This window comes from Dendropsophus ebraccatus, chromosome 1 (assembly GCF_027789765.1).
Source record: "Dendropsophus ebraccatus isolate aDenEbr1 chromosome 1, aDenEbr1.pat, whole genome shotgun sequence".
NCBI lineage: Eukaryota > Metazoa > Chordata > Amphibia > Anura > Hylidae > Dendropsophus > Dendropsophus ebraccatus.
In genome coordinates, this window is record NC_091454.1 from 110,889,539 (window position 1) to 110,916,914 (window position 27,376).

Consider the following 27,376-nt stretch of genomic DNA (forward strand, 5'->3'; position numbering starts at 1 on the left):
GGTCCAAAGCCAGAGATACAACAAGGTAAATGGTGAAGCAAAAGCCAGAGAAAGTAGCAAGATGAACTGAGGACAAAGCAAGGAACACTGAGGACGAAGTGAGGCACACAGAGGACTAAGCAAGACAGAGAGTGGAAAGAAAAAGGCAAAGGGATCAGGAAACCAGAAATACAGACTACAAGGCAAAAAGGCTGGATCTAGCTGAATAGACAAGCTGCACAAGACTATAAAGAGAACAGACTGAAAGGAGAGTGATGCTTATAGGGGGAGACCAAGTCCCGGACACAAGAGAAACACAGAAAGCCAGAGGTGAAGAGACCTGTCCATCAGAACACAGAAGAGACGAGACAATCAGTGAGGTAAGTGCAGGGAGAACTATGAAACATGGACCGGATCACAGAAGACATAAGCAAAGAACAGAATAAAACCAGGAATGTACTTAAGGCCATAAGCACAGTCTATGGCGCAGAGGTTGAATCTTCGCCGCAGAGGGTGGCACTGATGCCTTTTTAGGCATGATCATTACAGGCCAACCCCAAACCCAGACATGGCGTGAGGACCTGTACAACATGGTAGCGGCGGTTTAGGGGTGGCTACATGCGGGTACAGATTAGCTTCAAGCATGTACTCTCCACAAACGTAACACAGTATTGTGACTGTTCCAACACTGCTGTGTCATTTTAGCTATATCAGATCGTACTTAAGTAGCTTATGGTTGCTTAAAGTGGTTATCCAGTGCTATAAAAACATGGCCACTTTCTTCCAGACAGCCCCACTCTTGCCTCCAGGTTGGGCGGGGTTTTGCTGCTCAGTTTTATTGAAGTGAATGGAGCTTAATTGCAAACTACACCTGAACTCGTGTTGTCTCTGAAAGAAAGTGGCCATGTTTTCATGTTTTTCTAGCACTGGATAACCCCTTTAACCCCTTAACGACATCGGGCGTAAATTTACGCCCTGATGCCGGTAAGGGAGTTCAGAGCGGGGCCGCGCGGCGGCCCCGCTCTGAACCGCGCCGGTCCCGGGTGCCGCGTGTAGCCCGGGACCGTAGGTATTAGCGGGCACGGTCCGATCGCCGTGCCCGCTAATACAGTAATCGGATGCAGCTGTCAAAGTTGACAGCTGCATCCGATTACCGGACGCAGCGTCATCCCTGGTGTCTAGTGGGGAGATCGCTCCTCCGGGATGTTGTCCCGGAGGAGCGATCTCCGCAAATGAAGCCGGCCGGGGACCGCTCCAAGATGGCGCCGTCCCCGGCTCGGCACTCGTTTACTTCCGGCTGCAGCAGCCGGAAGTAAACGAGTGCCTATCTCATGGATCTCTGCAGCATATCTATGCTGCAGAGATCTCTATGAGAGATCAAAGCACTTATACTAGAAGTCCCCCAGGGGGGCTTCTAGTATAAGTGTAAAAGTAAAAAAAAAAGTGTTGTTAATAGTAAAAAGCCCCCTCCCCTAATAAAAGTCTGAATCACCCCCCTTTTCCCAGGTTATAAATAAAAGTAAATAAATAAATACATAAACAAACATGTTTGCTATCGCCGCGTGCGTAATCGCCCGAACTATTAATTAATCACATTCCTGATCTCGCACGGTAAACGGCGTCAGCGCAAAAAAATCCCAAAGTGCAAAATTGCGCATTTTTGGTCGCATCAAATCCAGAAAAATTGTAATAAAAAGCGATCAAAAAGTCGTATATGGGCAATCAAGGTACCGATAGAAAGAACACATCATGGCGCAAAAAATGACACCTCGCACAGCCCCATAGACCAAAGGATAAAAGCGCTATAAGCCTGGGAATGGAGCGATTTTAAGTGTTGTATATTTGTTGACAATGGTTTAAATTTTTTACAGGCCATCAGATACAATATAAGTTATACATGTTACATATCGTTTTAATCGTAACGACTTGAGGAACATATATAACAAGTCAGTTTTACCCCAGGGCGAATGGCGTAAAAACACATTTCCCCCAAATAAACAAAATGCGTTTTTTTTTTCAATTTCACCACACTTAAAATTTTTTTCTGGTTTCGCAGTGTACTTTATGGAAAAATTCAGCCTGTAATTGCAAAGTACAATTAGTGACGCAAAAAATAAGGGCTCATGTGGGTCTCTAGGTGGAAAAATGCAAGTGCTATGACCTTTTATGCACAAGGAGGAAAAACCGAAAACGCAAAAATCGAAATTTGCTCTGTCCTTAAAGGGTTAAGCCCCTATTACATCGGCTGCCGGGGGGCTGTCGGCTGATTGTTGTCTTCTATTACACTAGATGATTATCAGCCGCAATGGTCAATATCAGCCAAATGCGGCCTATAATAATTTCGTGTTATAGGGCATTTAGGTTTTAACTAACTTGCAGAATCTTTGCAAGCACATTTTACAGCCTCTGCAGGCAGCGTCCAGACATGTCTAGGTGCCTAGTCTGTACCAATTGCAAAGGAAGTCAGTCAAATCCACTGTGATCCTGTGTTCTGTCCTTTTCTAATGCTGCGTTTACACGGAACGATTATTGTTCAAATTTTCGCAATAACAATTGCATTTGAGCGATAATCGTTCCATCTAAACACAGCAAACGATCAAGTGACAAGCGAGAAATCGTTCATTTTGATCTTTCAACATGTTCTCAAATCACTGTTCGTCGTTCACTAAAAATTCGCAGATTGCTTAGTGTAAACAGTCTTTCAAAGATTCCCCCTATGTAAAAGATCGGCTTAAGTGATCTTAAAAACGATTACAATAACGATTTTTCTTACTAATTTTCTAACGATTTATTAGTTTAAACGCTGATCGTTATGAAAAAACAAATCGTTGCTTCAAAATGGTTAAACAATCGATTTGGCGAATTATCGATTTGTGTAAACGCAGCATAAGGCTTTTCATACTCTCAGTGGATTTTTCCACTTAACTTGGCAGCTGCCGTGCTAATATGTTACCTACCCGCACTCCTGCTTGCTTCTCAGGGAGCCAGGAGCCCGAGAAGCAAGTGGGAGCTTGGGCAGGTGCCAGGTTAAATGTAAAGAGGCTTTACATTCTCGCAGCCTAATTTTCACACTGAGCAAATACAGCGGGATTCTGCGGTGGATCTCTCCGCCGTGCTCAGTGTCCCAATGTGAGTGAATGAGAGGGTGCACGCTCCTTCGCTGCCACTGCTCTCCGCTGACAAGGGACAAAAAGCGCTCTCCCATAGATAGGCTATAGCACATTGAGGCAAGTGGGATTCCGCCTGATTTACCTATTTGTGAACATACCCTAAGGCAGTGATTTTCAACCTTTTTTGAGCCGCGGCACACTTTTTATACTTAAAAAATCCCGGGGCACACCACCAACTAAAATGGCACAAAATGACACTAAAACAGTACATATTATACATATAGTTAATAATATAGATTCTAAATGTATTTATACTCATGCCTGTTTTCTTCTCCCCCCCTGTGCTTCTCTCCACCATACTTCTCCCCCCTACTTCTCTCCTGTGCTTCTCTCCACCATACTTCTCCCCCCTGCTTCTCTCCTGTGCTTCTCTCCACCATACTTCTCCCCCCTGCTTCTCTCCTGTGCTTCTCTCCACCATACTTCTCCCCCCTGCTTCTCTCCACCATACTTCTCCCCCCTGCTTCTTTCCTGTGCTTCTCTCCCCCATGCTTCTCTCCCCCCTGCTTCTCTCCACCAAACTTCTCTCCCCCCTGCTTCTCTCCCCCCTGCTTCTCTCCCCCATCCCCATGTTTCTCTCCCGTTTTACAGGGGCATCATAGTTTGGGGAACTTTCCCCGCGGCACACCTGACCATGTGTCGCGGCACACTAGTGTGCCACGGCACACTGGTTGAAAATCACTGCCCTAAGGCATGGGTCTCCAAACTGCGGCCCTCCAGCTGTTGCGAAACTACAACTCCCATCATACAACTGTCCAGGCATGATGGGAAATATAGTTTTGCAACAGCTGGAGGGCCGCAGTTTGGAGACCCATGCCCTAAGGGTATGTTCACACTGAGCATATACGGTGGATTCCCGCCGTGCTCAGTGTCCCGATGTGAGTGAATGCTCCGACATGTCACTTCTTTGAGCGGAGAGCGTCGGATGCGGAGGAGCGCACACTCTCCCATAGACAGGCCATGGCACATTGAGGCAGGCGGGATTCTGTTTGATTTACTTATGTGTGAACATACCCTAACCGCTGCACACCACTGGCACCTCACTGGAGTCATGCGGACTGCAGTTGTTGCTCTATAGTAAAAACTGATGAGTGTCCCTACAAAAATGTCTCACGTATCAAATATCATAGATTGAGTGAGACATTTCATGACATATCCTATCAGGGATAGAGCACCACGGCCATGCACTGTACAGAGAATTCAGCCTCAATCCCGTCATGAGGTAATCGCTGTACAGACGGCCGGGGTGGATAGAACAATGCGTCCCACCCCGTGTGTAGGTGATAATACCCCAGTGAGGGGCAGTAAGTGGCGGCTCTTTTGTTATGGATGGTGCAGGCAGTGAGGGAGAGCACTGAGGGCGCCCCCTATCTCTTTCCCGCCCCCCACCATTCCTCCGCACGGACAGGCTGTAACCCGATCCTGAGCCGAGGGGAGGAGGAGGAGGAGGACTCGTCTCTCCCTCGCTCCCTCTCTCTTTTCTCCGCTGGATTTTTTTTTTCTGTTTCCTGTCTGGTATTGTGCTGGGGAGCGGATGTGTGCATCGCCCACAGGTGTGTCTGTGCCTGGCTCCTCTCATCCACCAGAAGGGAATCGCCGCACACAGCTCTCCGCTGAGCTATGGGCGCCGCCGGCTGACTGAGGCTGCACTACGGGGACACGGCTGTGAGGCGGGTGAGTGAGGCTGCTGTCACCTGTTGGAGCTGCGGGCAGCCGTGTTGGGGGAGCTGCTCCCGCTTTCCTTTCTGGACTTTGACATGAACTTATAGTGAGCAGCCCCGGGCTCGGGCGGGGGAGGAGGAGGAGGTGGGCGCCCACTCTGCAGCCATGTAAGTTCTTGTTGTGGCTCCAGTGACTACTTACCTGCTCAGTACATGGGGACATGTATAAAGTGTCTGGGTGTGGGCGGCTGCTGGCGACCTTTGCTCACCTATACTGAGCCATGCTGAGTGGTGCCCGGCTCCGTGCCCGGCCATTGTGCCCTTATCTGGCGCACAACTTACACTCTGTCTGCATGTGAGGAGAAGTTCCCGTGTGAACTAAGACTTGTCACCATGCTGCATACATGTAGCACTTACAGGCTGTAGAATTGGATTGTTATACAGTATCTGATGTATCATGTATTCCTGTCTGATCATATTGCTCAGGATCAGCATTATAGGGGATTTATTGGGGGGAATGGTGACCTTAGGGGGCTGTGCTATATGGAATGATGGGGTGTGCTGCTACTAGGTGTCAGACTGAGGGTGCATGGGCTGTGAACATGGGGGTGGGTGTTGTCAGATTGAGAAGACCTGTGATTAGTGATTGATGGGCACACTATTGTAAGGGCTGCCTAATGAAACATTATTGGCAGCATCTAGTCTGCCCTTTTAGTGTTTCCTCTCATTGTCTCAGGATAGATATGTGTTTATGACATTGTATTATTCAGTTATTGTAGATTTACCTACCACATCTGCTGGAAGTTTGTTCCAAGCATCTACTACTTTTTCAGTAACTGTTCCATGTTGCTTATAATCTTTTCCCCAACTCACCTCAGACTTTGGCCTCTTGTTTGTGTTCAGTTTCTTATTAAAAACACTTCCCTCCTTAACACTAACATATCTATAGGTTTTGATCATGCCTGCCTATACAGATTTATCTTCTTAATAAAGAGATATAGGGGAAGAAAGGTATACAGTGACAAGGAAGGGGTACGGTTAGAAGTGGTTGCTAGAAAGATGGCTGAGCATTCTCTCTCCATACTGTAAAGTTATGTTCACACAGGACAGAAATGTTGCATATTTTTGAATTCCCTATTACAATTAGTGTGAGAAATCGGCAGCATTTCAGTTATGTGTGAACATATCCTAAAAGGAAAAAGCCGACTAATAATGAAGGTTTGTGATCTGTCTCCTTGCAGTATTTGTTTTGGAGGGCAGGGGAGAGGACATCTGTGGCTGATCTGTGTAGACATGTTGGGTCCTATTTGTTTTTCACCATAGCTGACGTTTGACCAGCCCTCTCCATTCTAACTTTGCGGTGTGATGAGAACAGGTAAATGAAGGTGTGAACACACCCAGGGTCACCTCACTGTGGCGGAGCCGGCAGCTCCAGGAAGAAGAATCTCTTCTGCTGTTTCTTGCTTTGGAATGTTAGAATGTTCTGGAGCCGGCAGTGTCTACAATGTAGCCAGGCTCTGGATCTCTAAGAATGAGAGCTCTAGATTAATACCAGATTTTATCCCCTCTAAAAGGTGGTCTCATGAAAACAACTCCTTTCCGCATGGTTTAGACCACGTCTTGAGAAGGCTGTCATATACTGTGACTGTAGCCAAGGTTGTGGTGTACTAGTGGTCAGTGTGTATTTCCAAAGGCTAGTCTCATAATTTATCATTCTGTCTATGCAATGCTTATTAGTTTCATTGATTTTACTTGTAAAGTAAGTTTGGAGACTCTAAATGCTTACAGTGTGTTTGTACTTTGTATTTACTTGATACTGTGCAATCTAATCTGCTACTAAATTCCACCCAGCTTTGTTTGTGTTTTCCCTTGTCTTATTGGGGGATACATTACATTACACAGGAGATACACTAACCACAGTGACTTTCAATTAACCTTTTTTTGCTGTAGTCTTCTCAATGTGGTAAGTAATTCAGGGTGTAGAAAAGGTTTATAGGTAGTATGAAATAAGGAAAGGTTGTCAGATTATACTAATGTCTCACAATTCTTTAATTTAGCAGTGTTGTGTCTCATCCTCATGTATTCACCCTGATATTCTAAAGCTATTTTCACCTCCACTATTTATTACCACAGAAACCCCCTCTGTTCTTAAGAGCAAAAGCTTCAGGGTAGGTACATACACCACCGAGTTATGGTATGTTTACACAGAGAGATTTATCTGACAGATATTTGAAGCCGAAGCCATGAACAGACTATAAACAGAGAACAGGTCATAGAGGAAAGACTGAGATTTCTCCTCTTCTCACATCCATTCCTTACTTTGGCTTAAAAACTGTCAGATAAATGTGTAAACGCACCATTAGCTACAAATCTTTGGTGATTCCACTGTAAATGTTTTACATGCAGGTATCCCTGCTACATTACAAAGGGTAAGAGCCACTGTAAAGCAAATGGCTGAGATTGGTAAAACACTTTGTGGAAAAAATCCACACAAACATCAGAGCATGCTGTAGATTTTCAGATTCCTGTCCAGAAAAGCTGTTGATTTTCACAGTGCATTTCACCCTTTAAAAGCATACAATCTAATGTCTTCCCAGTGCAAAATCCATGTCTGATTTGCATCCACAAATTTCTCTGCTGCATGTAAACTTACGCTTAGTTGAAATCACAAACCCAATTAAAAATTTACAGCGTGCTTTGTTTTTTTTCGGTACGTGTTTATAATGTAAATTGCTGCAGAATAGAATCTACACCACATGTCCACCATGTCTGAACCTGACCTTATGGCCCATCTACACAGGCCAATGGGTGCATGATGAAAAGCACTGACTTTTATGATCATTGCCGTTTTACATGACCCGATATCGAAGATAAGCAAGATAGGCGCTCGCTTGCAGGGCCTTTACCAGGCACAATTATGCGGCCAGGCTGCACAACGTTCTCTGTATCTGCAGCTTGTTTGGTGGACAGCAAGCAATGATTTTTGTTTTTAAACTATGGGTACTTTGATGAGAAAATAAATTACTATGAAACGTCATTATTGCGATTGTAGTTTACATTTGTGTATATACTGTGTTCGTAATTGTTTTCGTATCTATATACTTTGAACAGCGAGTGTTCACACTAAAAGACTTGAACGGTTTTGTGATTTTGAGGTCAGTTGAAAAGATGCGATCGACATATGAACTGATTTTCATTTGTTGTTTGTTGCCATGTTTACACCAAAAGATTATCACTTAAATTTTTGCATGATAATCGGCCTGTGTAAAGGGCCTTTTAGACAGAGGTGCGTCCGATGATGATTTTACTGCTGCCCAAAGGTTTAAATCAACCAACAAGCGAGATCTGCTTGCTCGTCAACTAATCGCTGACCCTTTTACATGGGCGTTCTTAGGAACGCTTGTTAGCAATAATTGGCTTATGTAAAGCCTTCACACATTGGCCACACATCACCAGTATAGACAGGGTGATGTGCGACTGATAATGATCGCTAACCCTTTTAGGCCTTATTCACACGTTCCGCAAAGTTGTCTGTAATGGCGCATCCGGAATCACAGTTCAACTTTAGTATTCATTTATTTTTTTCATAGGGCTATTCATACAGTTCGTTTACATTTTGATGTGCAGTCCGTTCCGTAAAAAAATAGGACATTCTAGTGCGGATTGTGGTAGTGGTTATCAATAGAAGTCTGTGGGATCTGTGTTTTTAGCGGACGTCCGTTAAAAATGCGGATCAGATCTAAGAATACTAGAGCACACTAGTCCCTTTTTTTTTTTTTTTTTTTTTTTTTAACCAGTTCAACATTTTACAAAAAAAGATTTTATGGATGCAAATACAGATGATTTTCCACAGATCACGGAGAAAAAATAGGGTATTTTGTGGACCTGAAAAATCGCTGATTGTGTGAATGAGGCCTTACACAACCTAGATATCAGGAATAAGCTTTCCTATAAACGCTCGCTCAGCCAATAATTTGCCAGTGTAAATGGGCCATTATTATGGTCCTGAATGCAAATGTACACAAATCAACATTTGAGCTCAGGGCCTCTTTGTCTTTTTTTTTTTTTTTTTTAATTTTTAATTCTCCACTCTGTTGTTGTTTTCACTGTGGTGGTACTCTGCTTTACTTTGCAGTTCAAATGAGACACAGGCTATGAAGTTTGTGAGTTTTATTGAAGCGCTGTGTTGCATGCATTATATATAACCCCTGCTTCTTCTTTATAGTCACAGGACCACTGACAGAGGCATTTCATAGTATTTTTTTTATTTGCCTTGAGGGTCTGCCTGGTCTTTCTTCATAAGTAATAAATAATTCTGTTTCCAAGATCATAATGTAACATTTGAGATGTTGCACATGTCTAACTTTTATAGTTGTAAACGTGTACTTATTTTTGATTTTCAACCTATGTAGGAAAGTTAAGTGATATGAAGGCTGCTTTCATCTAGAGGGGCTCCCAATATACAATCTGTTCCCTTTGCATAAGTTTTTATTTTACTTGCTGGTTTTACAAAAACATAAGACACACCCCTATTACAGTGGCCAAATCAGGCTTCACGGTGGTCCTATACATCCATATGATTCCAGGGATTAGACCTGTAAACAGGCCAGGACTGGCAGATACAACATTGTCAATAAATGGTGAAATGATGCTAAATCATATATACATTTTGTTAGGACAATAGGACATAAAATTAAAGGGGTTAACTGTTTGGGGAAAACTCAGTTTATCAATTGGCAGTATATATGAAAAAAAAAAAGAGGGCTTATACTTACCTCTCTGTTCTTAACCCCAACCCCACCCCAATGTCCTTCTAAAGGGCTCTGGATGAGACGATTCCGCCTTTACTTTTGAGACAGACTTGTCTTGGGACTGAAAGTCCCCTCAGCCAATTACTGGCCACAATGCTGTCTCGTCTCAAAAGGGGGGAAAAAAAAAAGTCAGTCTCTGAAGTAGAGGCGAGAACATCCATCCTGGCGGACATCAGGGGAGCGCAGACAGATAAGTATGGGCTCTCTGTTGTTTTTTAAATACTTGCCAAGGTATAAACTGAGTTTTCAGAAAAAGCTGTTGGTCCTCTAGTTAGAAATGCAATATAGTGTTAAAAATTTAAAGTTTATGTAAGATTTAATATAAATGTAACAAAAATGTAACAAAATAAAAGATATAGATACAATTCATACGGTCCTAAAATGACACATAGTTAAAATATGCATCGAGTTGTAACAATGAAAAAATTAAGAATTGAAACCGCTTGGACACACATCACATAAGAAACTGCATTAGTTATCAGAAATGCTCTCTTCAGCAACGGGAACATTTTTAACATTATCCTGAGCATCATGGGGACTGCCGGGATCTAAAAAATGCTTATGCACCAATAGGAAGGAATGAGATCTCACTAGTTATACATAGGATGTTTAAATGCAGATGTGTGCCCATTCATATTTTTTTATATTTCAAAGCACTGTACATATAAGGAGTAAATGTTAAAATTGTAAAGTAAAATAAAGTATACATTACATGAATAAAGTAAATGACAGACTGGTACGTAAGGAGAGTGGTCTACTAAAGTTACAGTTATAGTATACCTATGCCTTCCAAATTTTATTTGTCACTTGTGTCACTGTTGTTTCAAAAAACTTTTTGACATGTCATGGAGACGTTTCAAAAGTTTTGATCGCTCAGAACACTCAGACCCGGACCAGTTGTTAGAACGAGCGCTGCAGCACGGTCCGCTCCCCTCTTTGTGTCAGTAAAAGAGTTGGGCTCCATAGACTTACATTATGAGCCTGACTCACTATGCTAAGTGCGGTCTTCTCCTGGCTTGTTCTCACAATCGGTATGGGTCTAAGCACACATTTGAAACAGTGACACTTTGTCTTTTTTTCTGGCTGTTATTTTAAAACCGTGGACGTTATTCCACAAATAATGGGCGTTATTTTGAAAGAACGGAAGTTATTTGGGCTTGAAATGATGGCTGTAAAAAAAAGCAAAAAAAAAAACTGCCATCAAACATGCAAAAAAAGACGGGTGGTCGTAAGGTGCTATTCTCCCCCAGAAGCATGGAACACTATATAAGCTATGAATCTATAGTACAGAACGACAAAGACTCTTGGTCCCACCTTCTAGCCTCCTGCACTTGGCTCTGCACTCTGCGTGAGGTCTAAGGGAGTACGTAAATTGCCCAGTGCTGGCAAGTTTCCTTTTTAGCATTTCTGCTACATTTCTATATAGTCATTTATCTTGGATATGAATGGCTCCTCTGCCAGTGTTGCTTATATTTGATTAATCCGCAAGGAAACTTTGTTTTGATGCATTCACAATCTGATCCATTATTGGCTTCCTGACAGTATAATTTGTAAACCTTTGCACTTGTTCAGCTCCGTGGGAGCCTTTTAACCCAAGGTTTAATTGTCCTGTGAATTAAGTGCATTCACATTACTATTGTATGAAGCTGGCCGAATCAATACATAGTGTGCATTCCAAAAGCTTTTTATTCCTTGCTGTGCAAACTAGCTGAGAAAAAAAACAAAGTTCTTATTAGAGTGAATGTATTTGTGTTTGTTTTCTGTTTAAATCACATCCGTCGTCATTTGATCATGAAGAGAAACATGATTATATTATAAACTGGCCAAAAAAGTCAAACTCACTGGTGCCTGGATGTATCTAGTTTATAGATACTGTATATCAGCTTGTTGCTTATTCTTACTAAAGTTAAGAAGAACTGTGGAAAAGTCATAATTTTCTTTAATTAGCCAATCAGTGTCTGCAGCGGTGTCCCACCCCAGCAACTGACTGGCTAAGTGGGCAATCCATCAGCCGAGTCATGACATCCCTTTAGAAGCAGCTCCAGGAGCCTGGTAGGAGTTCCTCCCCACCTCTGTCTCCACTGGAAAATTATGAATTTCTCCAGACTTCTCGTTTACATTAGGGTTATGCAGTGGCTTGTGACTATGCTACATAAAGTCATAAACACATGGGCAGTATATAATGTAAGTCCTAACCGTTACTGTAATTTCTCTGTTTACTTAAAAGTAAACCTATTTATATTCAGAATGAATGAAACAAGCATGCCGGTCTTATATTAGGCCCCGCACCCTTTTCCCCCGAATCTGCGCCGGCAATCTAAATCTACACCTGCTTCCAGCAAGTGTAGATTTGGATCATGATTTATTAATGATAAATGAGGCACGGGAGGAGGCCACGTCTCCTCCCCGCCTTGTCACGCTCCCCAGCCAGCCCATCGGGCGAGCGGGGCGTATGGCAGGGAGAAGGGGCGAATCTGCACCTTCCCTCTGGCCTACGCCTCGGGCGGGCCATTCATAAATGTCCCCCTTTAAGTTTGAATTTGATATTTTAAAGCACTAAAGCAATGTTTAAGCCCATAAGAGCTGCCCTGCTATTGGTTACAGTATGTCATCACTTTAATTTCAGCTGCCTACATGCTCCTCTATTAGGGCCCTTGCACACTTACGTGGGCGAAATTTATGAGCAGATTCTGCTTGTCATTCTTCCTGTCCTATTGCTTCAATGGGATTTCTGTTGCACCTCTGCTTCTCTTTTTCAAATATTTTCAAAAGGAATATATACAGTATAAACAATACATCCATCACATCAGCATGTAGGAAAAAGTACACCTTCAACATAGGTGTACTTTGTTACTGTACGTGTGACTACAGCCTTAGGATTACATGGGATTTGAAAGTCCCCTTCTGGACATAGGTGGGACCCGTATCTATCAAACAGTTATGGCATATTCTATAGACATGACATAGTTGGCAGATATGGGAATGCCTCTTTTAAATGCTGTACTGATATAAGTGCATGTACTGAACATTTGTTGTGAGTTCAGCATATAGAAATTTACAGAAAAAACTTCTAGAACCTGAGGTTGGAATAGAATGGTCTAGAATTTCCTCTCCACCCACATTCCTTCTCATGCTTTATTTCCCAACACTGAATCAAGGACGGGCTATCATGCGAATAAAGGCAAACAACCAAGAATTCACTTTCATTTTCTAATCTGCCATTACCCAGGTAAAAGTTCATGGCTTACTATGCTTCTATGATAAGTTGCCTCTTTTAATCAGTTTTCTGTGTGAGTGTAGTTGCACCCTTCAAGAAGCTCTAAACTAATCATAAATTGTATGAGTAAGAAATTATGAATATCTAAAACTCCGAGAGCTGCTGCAGTATTCAGAAACATTGACATGGATACAGGTAAAAATCACTTTCTCCTAGGTTGGATCTATATGGCAAGATTCAATTGTGTGTTTTGTCTTTATTTACCATGCAGCCACAGCAAAATCACAACATTTTTGTCCTATTTTATAACTTAATGGGAAAAAAAACAACCCAACTTTGCTGCACTGTGTACTTACCGTTCTGTGTGTTGATCGGCTTACTTTACAGATGTCTAGACTAGGTCCCTTGTCAGACTACTCGCGTTACCCACAGAGAATTTCATTTACTTAACAGTAACATCACTTGTTTTGTAATGACAAAAGGCCTCACTTTTTAGCTGTTAATTAAAAATGGCCTTGTTCATTTAGATGGGTTTGAAACCCAGTGTGGGGAATAAAAAAAAAAAGTGAAATGTTTTATAAAAACAAAATGATTTAACCTTTTCGCAATTCACTAATAAATGTTTCAAATGAACAAAATATTCAAATCGGGAATCTTTTCATTGAAATCTTATTTATTCACTGTAGTGAGACAAGGGAAACTGAGTGGACTTCATAAACTTTTGGCTTATGCACCTGCACCAGGTAACATATGTGTGCACTGTAATATTTATGAATAATCTGCATGCAAGTGTGATACCTCCATAAAACCAATGAGAAAACAGATTCGTCCAGTCTTCTGACAAGATGGCTTTGCGCCATACAAAAATATCAGTTCTGTTCTGTGTCATGTAAAACGAGGTTTGGGTTCCACTGTTAACTCTAACATGTTCTATTGTTAGTTTTCTATGTGTTCAGAAATTTCACCATTTAATTTAAAGCGACTCTGTACCCGCAATCTGACACCCCCCTCCCGCTAAACCGCTTGTACCTTCAGATAGCTGCTTTTAATCCAAGATCTGTCCTGGGGGCCGTTTGGCAGGTGATGCAGTTATTGTGCTAAAAAACAACTTTTAAACTGGCAGCCCTGTGCCCTACGGGAGTGGCCTATATTGTGTATGCATTAGGCTGGTACACCCTCTGTCCCTCCGCCCCGCCCTCCTCATCATTAGGAATGCTCCAGGCAGATTGCCTCCTATTCGTCAGCTGTGAGAGGACGACACATGGGCTGGATCGTTAAGACACCTGTGCAAATGTTCAGCATGGAGAAAATGTTCCAGTGGCATTCCTAATGATGAAGAGGGTGGGGAGGAGGGACGGAGGGGTGGTGCAAAGTAAGGGGAACAAAAACTCCCGGGGCTGCCAGTTTAAAAGTAGTTTTTTAGCACAATTACTGCATCACCTGCCAAACGGACCGCAGGACAGATCTTTAAGCTGCAGTGTGTACTTGGGTGAAGAACTTGTATTTATTCGGTATTTGTAAGAAAACTTTTGGATAAAGATTTGAATTGCAAGAAGAGACCTTTGAGGGTGTGCATTTGTTATTCTTGTGATCAGTTTGGGTCTTAGTGGTCTGATTTCCCTCCACCTTTAAAAAAAAAAAAAAAAGTAGCCCTATAAAAATTGTACCACCTTTTTAAAAATGTAAAAACTTTGCTTAAAACACAGGGGGACATTCAGCTAAATGAAGGAGCCCCCTCCCTTTGACTCGTAAATTACAGTCATGGCCAAAAGTTTTGAGAATGATACAGATATTAATTTTTATAAAGTCTACTGCTTCAGTTTTTAAAATGGCAATTTGCATTCACTCTAGAATGTTATAAAGAGGGATCAGCTTAATAACACCACAATGAAAAAACAGTGATCGGCACTATTGCAGTATAAATGAAGTCCTTTGGGAATATCCCGTAGGTGTTTTTGCCCACAAAAAAGGAGTTAGGGGTGCTCCTCCCCGTGAGATACAGTTCCAATATTATAGTATAGGTACAAAAGATGATAGGGGGGGCACTCACCATAAAACTTGACTTTTATTTTAATTCCATTAAAATGAATCCATTCTATCCGGGCGACTAGGATGCCAGCACCATGTGGTAAACATATGTGACGGTCTGGAGAAGCATGCTGACGAATGCGAAACAGCTGTCGCATATCTTTACCACATGGTGCTGGCGTCCTAGTCGCCCCAATAGAATGGATTGATTTTAATGGAATTAAAATAAAAGTCAAGTTTTATGGTGAGTGCCCCCCTATCATCTTTTGTACCTATACTATAATATCAGCTTAACAGCAATTACTTGCAAAGTCAATATTTGCCTAGAAAATGAACTTTATCCCCCAAAACACATTTCAACATCCATTGCAGCCCTGCCTTAAAGGGGTAGTGCGGCGGTAAGAAATTATTCACAGAATAACACACATTACAAAGTTATACAACTTTGTAAAGTATGTTATGGATGTGAGTGGACCCGGAAGTGTAGTGCATTATACATACCTGATTCGTGTCGACCCCCGCCCGCCGTCTTCTGACAGTGATGTAATCTTCGGGAGGCCGGCCGACCCGCTCCTGCCGTCCCTCATGCCGACCCCCCTCTGCCGCGTCATAACTATGCTCAGCCGCGAATCAGGGTCGACACAAATCAGGTATGTATAATGCACTACACTTCCAGGTACACGGCAGGGGTCGGGGAACACGGGGAAGGGGGCCATTCACATAACATACATTACAAAGTTGTATAACTTTGTAATGTGTGTTATTCTGTGAATAATTTCTTACCGCCGCACTACCCCTTTAAAAGGACTAGCTAAGGGTGCGTTTACACAGACAGATTTATCTGACAGATTTTGGAAGCCAAAGCCAGGAATGGATTTGAAAAGAGGATAGATCCCAGTCTTTCCTTTATGACCCGTTCCCTGTTTATAGTCTGTTCCGGGTTTGGGCTTCAAAGATCTGTCAGATAAATCTGTCTGTGTAAACGCACCATTACATTGTTTCAGTGATTGCTCCATTAACACAGGTGTGGGTGTTGATGAGGACAGGGCTGGAGATCAATCTGTCATGATTAAGTAAGAATGACACCACTGGACACTTTAAAAGGAGGCTGGTGCTTGGCATCTTTTCTCTTATGTTAACCATGGTTATCTCTAAAGAAACACGTGCAGTGATCATTGCACTGTACAAAAATGGCCTAACAGGGAAGAGTATCGCAGCTAAAAAGATTGCATCTCAGTCAGCATCTCAGTCAACAATCTATCGCATCATCAAGAACTTTAAGGAGAGAGGTTCCATTGTTGCGAAAAAGGCTCCAGGGCGCCCGAGAGAGACCAGCAAGCGCCAGGACTTTTAAAAGTGTTTCAGCTGCGGAATCGGGCTACCAGCAGCGCAGAGCTTGCTCAGGAATAGCAGCAGGCAGGTGTGAGTGCATCTGCACGCACTGTGAGCCGAAGACTCTTGAAGCAAGGCCTGGTCTCAAGGAGGGCACCAAAGAAGCCACTTCTCTCCAGAAAACACATCAGGGACAGACTGATATTCTGCAAAAGGTACAGGGAGTGGACTGCTGAAGACTGGGGTAAAGTCATTTTCTCTGATGAATCCCCTTTCCGATTGTTTGGGACATCTGGAAAACAGCTTATTCGGAAAAGATGAGGTGAGCGCTGCCAACTGTAAAGCATCCTGAAACCATTCATGTGTGGGGTTGCTTCTCAGCCTAGGGAATCGGCTCTCTCACAGTCTTGCCTAAAAACACAGCCATGAATAAAGAATGGTACCAGAATGTCCTCCAAGAGCAACTTCTCCCAACCATCCAAGAGCAGTTTGGCACCTTGCCATAAAGCAAAGGTGGTAACTACATGGCTACGGGAACAAAACATAGAGATTTTGGGTCCATGGCCTGGAAACTCCCCAGATCTTAATCTCATTGAGAACTTGTGGTTTATCATCAAGAGACGGGTGGACAAACAAAATCCAACAAATTCTGACAAAATGCCAGCATTGATTGTGGAGGAATGGACTGCTATCAGTCAGGATTTGGTCCAGAAGTTGATTGAGAGCATGCCAGGGAGAATTGTCAATATAAGCTTTTGTTACTCATAATATGATTGCAATTATATTTCTGTATGTGATAAAAACATCTGACAAACACACATAAAAACCAGAGGGCAGCAGATCATGTGAAAATATAATTATTTTTGAAAATATATTTGTGTCATTCTCAAAACTTTTGACCATGACTTTAGATTCCATGGTTGCTTTTGACCATAGTCAGGGGTGTCGCTAGGCATAAATGGGCATTTTCAAGCCTGGTGTAAAAAAACTCTGGACTTAAATGTCCACTAATTACTCTTTTCCACTCACCATAGTGGAAAAGTGAGAAAGTTATGTCTCTTGAATTGCAAAAATTTGGTCATTAGGAATTAGAATAGCTAGTTCACTAAGGGGTTAATCATGTGCATCTTAGTTTCTGACTACTTTTAGCTGTTTTTTTTTTTATATAGGCTTGTTTCTGTAGGAGTGTCTTTAAACTGGATTCCTTAACAGAATGCCAGACAAGGCAGGGGATTTCCAGATGGAATGCACTTACTGGGTTATATTATGAAATAGCCATTCTTGTACTTGGGTAGGGCGAGATATGAGACGACAGGCCTGTAAGGACATGCCTGCATTTTGTATTCCTAATTCATCATGCAGTTCTAGGATTTTATAGTATTTTTAACCATCCTGAGATTTTTACAATCTAAACAAATTATTTATTGCCTTATCTAATTATTGCTAAATGATGGAACGCTTTATCAGATATTAGGGAAAAATATTAAGTCTGTATTGATTTTTTTTGTATTTGATTTTTTTTTTGATTGGTATCCTGACATGTTGCTGTGGATTGTACAAATGAGCAGTGCGGCTAGAGTTTGCACACTCTTGGGAAATTGCTGAACCAAATATGACCCTTTGTGTGTATACATACCCCATTCAGTTACTGGATCTTTGTCTGTGCAAGTTCTGAGCAGTAGGAAGAAAACGGTCTCATGGTACATGCAGCTACCTATCCTATAAACCAACAATTAACCTCGTATGCAGCCTTAAACCAGGGATTTAGGACACCCCAGCACTTGGTCCTGGCAGCCACTTGAGATCCAGCATTGTAAACGTGACCTGAACTTTAATGAAATGTGCCTTTACACAGAGAGATTTATCTGTCAGATATTTTTTTAAACCAAAGCCAGCAACAGACTATAGACGGGGAACAGGTCATAAAGGAAAGACTGAGATTTCTCCTCTTTTCAAATACATTCCTGGCTTTAGCTTCAAAAATCTGTCAGATAAATCTGTGTAAAGACACCCAATGGTAAGTCCAGGTGCTGTCTGCAATTATCGGTGGAGTTTGTAGGAAAACACCCAACGGACATAAGAGATGGTAAGCCCAGTTGCCAATTTAATCATACATTTCCATGAGGGATTACTGAGAATATGGTATTCTATATAGTATGGAGTTCTAAGGAAAGATGTTAAGCAGATATTTCAGTCAATAGCTTATAAAGACTGAGAACAAATTGAAAAGGTTTCAAGGTGATTCATTCATGAAACTATAAACTCTTATGTAGTAAATTGAAGGGGTAAATTCCAGTGCTATAAAATGTTGCACTTCCTCCAGAAGGCCACTAATGTCTAATCAACTGTTCCAATGAGTCTTGGCTCTGACACATTCTCAAAGAACAGGGCGGGAAGCCATGCGCCAATAACTGTAGTGGTGGAGCAGGGTTACTGGAGCTCTGCTCCCATTGAAGTAAAGTAAAGACAACACTGTGTTACCTCAAACCACTGGCAATTGACATACCACTATGACAATTGCCAGGATAAGCTGCAATAAACATTGAGGCTACAGAGCACCATGGCCCCTTGAAATGACTGACCAGCAGGGGTGCTGGGAATTAGAACCAATGCCTCAACTCAATGGCTATCATGAGGATAAGCTTTTAATTTTAGGGCCAGATATTCCCTTTAATGTCATGTTTTTGGTGTTGCCCTTTAGTCAGCCTGATCATTTCTCCATTCTTGTGCTTATTTAAATAAGCACTGTCATAAAATAATTGAAACTTCACATCTGAAGTTTTAGACCCCTGTACCTATTGTGTAGTTGTGGCATGAGTTCCTGCAGCTCAACTCCTGTTCAGTTAAAGGGGTTATCCAGCGCTACAAAACATGGCCACTTTTCCCCCTCTCTTGTCCCAAGTTAAGGTGTGCAATTAGGTTCCAAACCCTGCCCAATCTGGAGAGAAGAGAGGGGATAAAGTGGCCATTTTTTGTAGCGTTGGATAACCCCTATAAATAGGAACTGAACTGCATTAACCTGTGCCACCACTACGCAGTAGAACGCTCAGAGCTTCCGGCACCATTTACTCCGCCAAACAGCTGATCGGCTGCGGTGCTAGGTGTTAGCACCCCGTGGATCTGACATTGATCACCTCATAAATATTATAGACCTGAACAACCCTTTTAAGTCTGTGTTTCCACATATGTGTTTGGAATTTGTTATTCCCAGCAACACCATGCAGCTATTTGAGGGAGAACTGGGATTGTGGTTTCCACAGCATTCAAAACGCATCCAAAAGGATATGTGGAAATCGAACCTCAGGCTGCATTCACACGTTCATTTTTTTTTTTCCTGTTTTGTGATTCTGGTCTGCTAGCTGTCTCCGTGATCCGTGCAAAATGTCTGTGACTGCCTTTTTTTCATGGATCTGTTTAAACCATTTTAAATTACATTAATTACATCACATCCATGTTTTTCACGGATGACCACAGATGTCACATACATGTACATCCATGAAAAACACGGATCTCATTGATTTCTATAGGGAATCCTTTCCTTGCATCTGTTCAGAGTAATGACGTGTCCTATTTTTTAACGCCACTGATCCGTGCAGACACGGAACGTCTGAACAGCCCAATAGAAAGCAATTTGTGTCTGCAACTTCACGGAACGTGTGAATGCAGCCTAAACTTACACAATGCATAGTGTCTGTAGGATGCTAGAAATCTTTTTCTGAGTGCTCTCAGGTTGCAGTTTGGCCAGCTATGCAAATTAGCATAAACTCATCACTTCTGGGCCCTATGTAGTCTCTACTCATGCATATGCAATCGAATAGCAAACCTTGAAACAGTCTCTTCACAGTGGTAACACTGACAGTTTGTTAACACAATCTGTAATCTGATGGATTGACTGCAGCTAGTTTAGAGTCAGGAGTATGCAGTCCCGAAAAGCCTGGTTAATGATCGACCCGAGTCAGCATGTGGCCATGTGGATCGCCATTTTACAGGAGGTAATTTTATTTGTTTTTAGTTCATTCTAGAATCTTTGTAAATCCAATGAACATGCTCATATGCAGCTTTTGGTATTTCAGTAAAAGGTAATATCTGCTTGGTCAGTTAAATGAAGCTTGTTATTCATATAGAAATGCTCAAAACAGATTTATTTTTATGTTTATTTATCTACCCCACTACAGTTGTGACTGTGGCTACCCAATGCACAGTTGTCTGGGTTTTTTTTGTTTTTTTTCCTTGATGTGGATGTCGTCTACAGTATATATGCTACTCTCTGGAAAAGCATCATGTTGGTGAGAAAAGTCCATTCCCCTGCACAAAATGACAAAGTTGTGGCTTAAAGGAGTGCTATAAAGAATTCAGCTGACTCATGAATACAGAAAACTCATTACTATAAGTAGAGGAGTGCTGCAGTATATCGCTTTAATCGTGAATACAGCAAACTAACTTTCCTGTGTTCTCTTTTTGCCTCTATTAACCAAAGGGCACAATTTTATTTTCCAACTTTTTGTTGTAAGGCTGTGTTTATATACCTAACAACATTTATGTCAGAACCCAAGCCCCCATATGTTTACCAGTAGCCATGCAAACTTGGCAGGATTGATCAGCAGCATTCTACGGCTATTGGTGACCCCAGGGCTGCATGGTTTCTGTTCCTCGGTATGTGAGAATACAGGCTAATAGTCCAGCAGCGTACCTGTCTGAATAATAGCCTGCCCTGATCCAGATGCATCAACACTAACACACAAGACAGTGTGGATTACAGCTTTGGACCTAGGCATGGTGAGGTGGATCAATGGATGCTAAGCCCCACCTCTGTGACAATGAATGGAATAAAAAAAAAAAAGTTCATATTCTAAACAGCTGACACTGTTATATACTGTAGCTGTCAGAACAAGGAGACCTATGGTACCTGTCATATATCCGTGTGTGCTTCTATAACAAAGAAAAAATATTTTATTCTTCGGAGTAAAGAGTCAAAGAGCTATTCCCAAGTGCCTGAAGTGAAAGTGCTGGGGACAGTCACATGTCCTCACTCCCCCTCCCACCCTTATCCTTGCTTGTCAGTCAGGGTCTGGAATGGGAAGAGGTTGTACAGCCTGCATCAGATCAGAAGCTTTGACACCTTGCACTGAAGAATAAGACCTTGTTTACACATCTGCACTGCAGTCCTCATCCGTGGACCCATGGCCCTGAACTGCACTACCAATGTGCATCAGTAGAGCTCCGTGCTTCATGGACCACTACATAGAAGATAGTGATCTGTGCGGAAATTTTGGGTCTACACTAGGATGTGTGCTTTTTTTTTTTTTCTTTGCAGTATTGGTCATGACCCTGTTTACACGTGTGGCGCGCTGTAATGAAGCAGCCCCGCAACCCTGTCATTACAAGGTGGCGCATATCTGTACAGTTCCCCCGCTCCCAGCATCTTATCACAGATGCTGCCCAGGCGGGGGGAGAAGTCCATTACAGGCATTCCACGTCCATGCTCCATATGGAACGTCTGAATGCAGCCTAAGGCTCATTGATACTACACTAGTTCATGTGTGAGAACAGACCAAATGGGATGACACTGATTCACAAAATGGGCAGCTAACTCCAGATTACTTTTAAGTGTTACCCTTCTGTACTGTATATTTATAAATCTATGATAATTGTTTCATTTGATCATCTCCCTTTACAAATTAGAGGGATTTGGGCTGCGGGTTGAGGACATGTGGAGGAATTGAATTCTTGTGGCTGCACATCCCTGTGGGATCAGTAGAAATTATGACCTATTTATGACACTTTTTTTTTTTTTGTGAATTAGAAAAGCAGAGTGGATATGGTGCAAAAGAATATAGTGGCTTTGTAGGCCTCGATGTCAGGAACAACTGAACTCTTTTATCCTGCTTCCATTGGAGTCTGTAGTTGGCTGCTTTGGGCTCTGTTGTGGATACTTAGTGCCAGTAGTAGAAATAATTTCTATATGCATGGATGCAATTTAATATGTGCTTACTACTGTTAAATGTTTACTAGTTTATGCTGTCCCAATGGGCTGATAAACATCAGTGTTGGTGTCAAGTAAATACAGTACACATTTGGGAAGGCAAAAAAGTTCCCAGGCTCATTTGCTGAAATGATGCTCTTGTACAGACGCTGTACAGAAATAGCCCTATATCATGAGAACTGTGGAATTCCTATGAGATATCCTTTAATTATAAACGTGGCCTATAATTTGCGCCCCCCCCCCCCCAAATGCAGTTTTCTTATTTGTTAGTATGACATTTTATGGTTGAGTTAATCTGTAAAGGGGTTATCCGGGATTAAAACAACATAGCTGATTTCTTTCAGAAACAGCACCACCCTTGTCTTTAGTGTGTGTGTGTGTGTATGTATATGTGTAATATTTCAGCTCCGTACCATTGAAGCGAATGGAGAAGAGTTACCACATCCATTCTGAGGACAGGTGTGGTCCTTTTTTGGGGAAAAAGTAGCTATGTTTTCTTGCTGGAAAAAAAAAGTAGCCATGTTTAATGCTGGAAAACCCTTTATGCTTATGTCTTGCAAAGAGGTGAAATTCAGAGTTCATGTATGGCTTAGTTATTCCAACTCCATGTAAAGTAATTTTATAGTGTCATTTGTTATGTACTCAAATAGAAGATTGGCATTAGGAACTGCAAAACTGATCTCTTGCAACAATAAACAGCTTTTGCAAGTGGTGGTTCTCTGTCCAGCCCTGTATTATTCTACATTGTGACCATTTCATATTATTTTTCAGCCACGCATTGTCCCTTTTAATCCAGAGTTAAAGGGGTTCTTACTGAGCATAATTTACATGAGTGGGTTTTTGCTACTGTAATGCCGTTGTTTCTTTTTGACATTACTTTTTATCACTTCAAAAAGGTTGGATCCCATAGAGTAATTTAGAATTTTTAAGACCGGAAGTCCTCCATCCATGTTGTAAGACAATACTTGGCGCTGCACACTGTTGAATCTCTTCAGGTTGTGTGCATGGACTTTGATTTACACCGTGCTCTTGGCACGTTAAATACATTTACTAGGTTATACATTAAACGGATCAACCCTTTCATGACCAACGTCCTCTGGTGACTGACTAAATGCCAATACATTTCATCTTTTAAAAGGACATTTTCAGGTTGGAAAAGTATTTTGGTGGTTTTAGCCAGAACCACCAGTGGATCCAAAACCTAAAAGGGGCAAATCTTTTCATTATAGTTTTTCTCCAGGTTTTAGCTGAAGGGTGACCAATTGATGACTAACTGTAGCTTGTGCTTTCAAAAATAGATGTGGTAATAGTTTTTTTTTTTTTAAATTAATTAACAAAATGCACAGTGAATGAACAGAAGAGAATTGTAAATTACATGAATATTTGATGTGACTGCCCAGCATCGGTTCTTCTAGGCATATTTTCACACAGTCAAATATCTTGGAGAACTAACCACAGATCTCTGTGGTTGTAGCTTTGCTCACATCCTTATGTCTCTTCATGTAATCCTAGACAGTCCCAATTTTAAGAACAGGGCTGTGTGGGAGCCATATCATCATGTCCAAGACTATTTGGGGGACATTTACTAAGAAGACTAATTTGTGTGACTCTTGTAATGAGGATTGGTGTATTTTTTTTCCAATATTTTGTGACTGATTTATTAAAATGTAGCCCTGCTATAGTGAATGTATCTAAATAAAAGGTCACAAAAAGGCAAAAATTGTTCAAGCAAATTCACCTGGTACTGACCAGATGTAGGCCTACACCAGTTTGTGCGGCTTTTTGAAAAATTGCAAATGATAAATTGAGCCCTAATCCCGGAATATGCATATTTTTGGGTGAATACTCAGAACAGGCAGATTTAACAAAGAGTTGGATCTAAAAAATATTCCCCCGTTAAATACTGGTTCATAAATAGAACTTAGATTTTAAAAAATGGTCGAAAAATCCAATTGTTCGCCTAAAATTAGGTGCAAAGCCATTGCTAAATTTCCCTCTTTGTTCTTTATACTACAGTTTTAAGGGTCCATTTGCGCAGAGATTATCTGCCAAAGATTTGAAGCCAAAGCCAGGAATGGATTTAAAAAGAGGAGAAATCTCAGTCTTTCCTTTATGATCTGATCTCTTTATAGTCTGTTTCTGGCTTTGGCTTCAAATCTTTGGCAGATAATCTTTATGTGTAAATGGACCCTAAGATCCAAGGTGTGCAGAGCTTTTGGATAAAACTGTTTACTTGTGTACCAGCCAACTCACCCATGACAACAGATGTCGGGGCAAAGAAGGATCAGTAAGGGCAGCATAATACACCATAGACATAGGGCAACACTGTTAATGTCCATAATATCTACAGGGACTTGTATCATTTCATAGATTTTTGTACTTGTAGCATAGGTAGAATATAGTTTGTAGTAAAGTGCACCTGCAGATTAACTTTTGACGTGTCCCAAAACATTTTTGATCTGTCAAGGTCCATGTGTCCAGACAATGGCTGATCAGTAAAACTAGCTACTGCATCCCTCTCTCCCCACTCGGTGGCTATGTGAGCAAGACGGCCCCGTAGATGTTATGCCCTCTTTATGTGACACAGCCGCGAAAGAATGTGTTAAGAGCGCCCTTCTCCTGACTGAATTATGATGCTGTGTCTCATCAAAGATAAGTGTTCAGTCCGTGATATGTGGCCAGCACATTGACCTTATATTATGGGCTACACACAGATGTATAGACAAGGCCTCTGTCGCCCCACCCTCTGTCTAGCTGCTTGGTTGAGAGATCTTTCCTTTTGCACAAAGCGAGGAGACACCTTTGCAAGAAGTTGAGCTGGACTTGTAGGAAGCTGGTGAGACTGCAAGAAAGCTAGTTCAAGATGTGCCAGTTAAGCAAACTACAACTCCCATCATGCCTGGACAGCTAAAGCTTTGGATTTGGCTGTCCAGGCATGATGAGAAATGTAGTTTTGCAACAGCTGGAGGGCCACAGTTTGGAGACCCATACTGTAAGCAATCTAACAGTTTTACAGCCTCAGACATCACAGGAGACAAAGTGCATCATGGGAAACCACAAACCAGGATGCGAAGAAAAAATGACACCAACTGGAGCTTCAGTGACCTGCAAACAGCGGGAAATTCAAACGGAGACAAACTTAAGAGGGAAGGGGATATGTTTAATTGATTTTTTTTTTTTTTTTTGTAATCAGCGCCGGAGTACCCCTTTAAGCCTCAAAATGTGTTGCATCTAATGCACTGTCCATGTGCCCTACTCAGAAGTCTGTACCAGTCCTGAAATGCGGCAGATTTCTGGTGTAAGTTATGATATAATTAGAGATGAGCGAAGCTAGAGCATGCTCGAGTCCATCCTAACCCGATCGTTCAGCATTTGATTAGCGGTGGCTGCTGAAGTTGAATAAAGCTCTAAGGTTGTCTGGAAAATATAATTACAGCCAATGACTATATCCATGTTTTCCACATGGCCTTAGAGCTTTATCCAACTTCAGCAGCCACCGCTAATCAAATGCCGAACGTTCTGGTTCTGATGGACTCGAGCATGCTCGAGGTTCGCTCATCTCTAGATATAATTATAGTCTGGTACCCCATACAGAGAACATCTATGGTGATATCATTAAGTCAAGACCTGTTGGAAGTAGCTGAGGATTGGGGTTAAGAAACATTGGCGTAGGGGACGCAAGCAAAAAGCTATTTCATCTTTGCCCAAAAACTTGCTCATAAATCTATGAGCCGCATTTATTAAGCTCTGTACCTAGCGCAAACTTAAAAAAATTGAAAATTGCCTTATGCATTATATGGGTGCAGAGAGGCAGGGCATTGTGTTAGGTGTGTCATCCCAGTGCGCAAAATTTATCAATTTTTGCTCCCAGATTGGCCAAAAAACAGTGCCTGTGAATTGGGCAGCATGAAATTCATGATGTGGTTATTGTTATTTGGCTAGGTGATCTCTGGTCTTCTGTTCATATTTTTGTAACTTGAAAATCTTTAATAAAATATTTGTCACAAAAAACAAGCTCATGATAGGCTCCTTAAGACTATAAACGCTTTTTGATACTGTTCACATTTTCCTGTGTTTGTATGATGAATAAGAATAACTTAGAAGTTTCTGTTAAAATTTTATTCAGTGTGAAATTATTTTGCAAAGAAGGTAGAACCAGCTAGCATTTTAAGATAACCAGTCATTCTGGTTTACAAAATGTACCATTAATTGCCCAGTCTGACTAATATTCAATTATAGTGTACAGCTGAAACTTCTGTACCATCCATGACCAAGCTATACCCCTCCCTCCCTATATAATATAACTGGAACTATATGTTAGAAAGAGGATAATCTTATTATCCTGTACTTGGGAATACATTTGAGGATTTCATGCAGTGATTCATTGGAGTGACCTTCATATAAACACAAAAAAAGCCTAAAAGAATATGCAATACAAGGTAAACAAATGTAAGACCCAAATTTATCTTTTAATAATCTGTAATTTCTTACAGAACAAGTTAAACCTTCGTGCCTCTTTTTAGGAACTGTGATTGCATAGATCCTTCATTGCTCCCTTCTGTGAATTTTATTATTTGATTTCCTGGGAAGTTGAGTTCGTAAGGAGATCATTTTCCTGAAGTTCAGTATTAAAGCTGGAAGTCAAGTAATTTGATGTTCAGTGATGATGCTGGGCTCCCATTGTTGTGAATGGCTGTTCTTAACAGCTGATCATGGGGGTGCCAAGATGGACGTCAATCATTTTAGCCTAGAATCCCCCTTTATTATGTGCAAGGGAAGAAAGGGTGTTATGTATCCTCTAGTTAGCCATTAACAATCTGAGTATACCATACACCAGTAGGATTTGTATTGCTAGTTTGTGTACAGTTTGACTGTATACGTTTAATTTAAAAATATAAACCAGGACTAGGCTGCTATTGTGTAGAAATCCTTGATGTGACACCCTCCTTTTGTGTGCAGAATATGCCCTTTTTATTTCCAGATTTAGTATCTCTCCTACATCACCTGCATTATGTAGTTAAGCTTGGCACCTATAATTTCCAGCCTGAAGACTGTGGAAAGTGTATGATTATTATGGCTGCCAGCTCATGTCAAATCAAGTGCTGCTCTCACAGGGATGGTGGGAGGCTTAGTTAGAAAAGGTGTGAAATTGCTCTTCCTTTCGGAAGTGAGAAATCATCATTTTTATAAGCTTC

General features: G+C 41.6%; 1 protein-coding gene across 3 annotated transcripts in view; it reads left to right on the top strand.

The window, feature by feature from the left end:
* Positions 1-4,647: 4,647 nt before the first annotated feature.
* Positions 4,648-27,376, top strand: part of PLXNB2 (plexin B2) — a 150,152-nt gene continuing 127,423 nt past the window's right edge. For all 3 annotated transcript variants that reach the window (XM_069976770.1, XM_069976761.1, XM_069976786.1), the window contains exon 1: positions 4,648-4,823. The gene's annotated coding sequence lies outside the window, so the exon portion shown is untranslated. The remainder of the gene's footprint in view (positions 4,824-27,376) is intronic.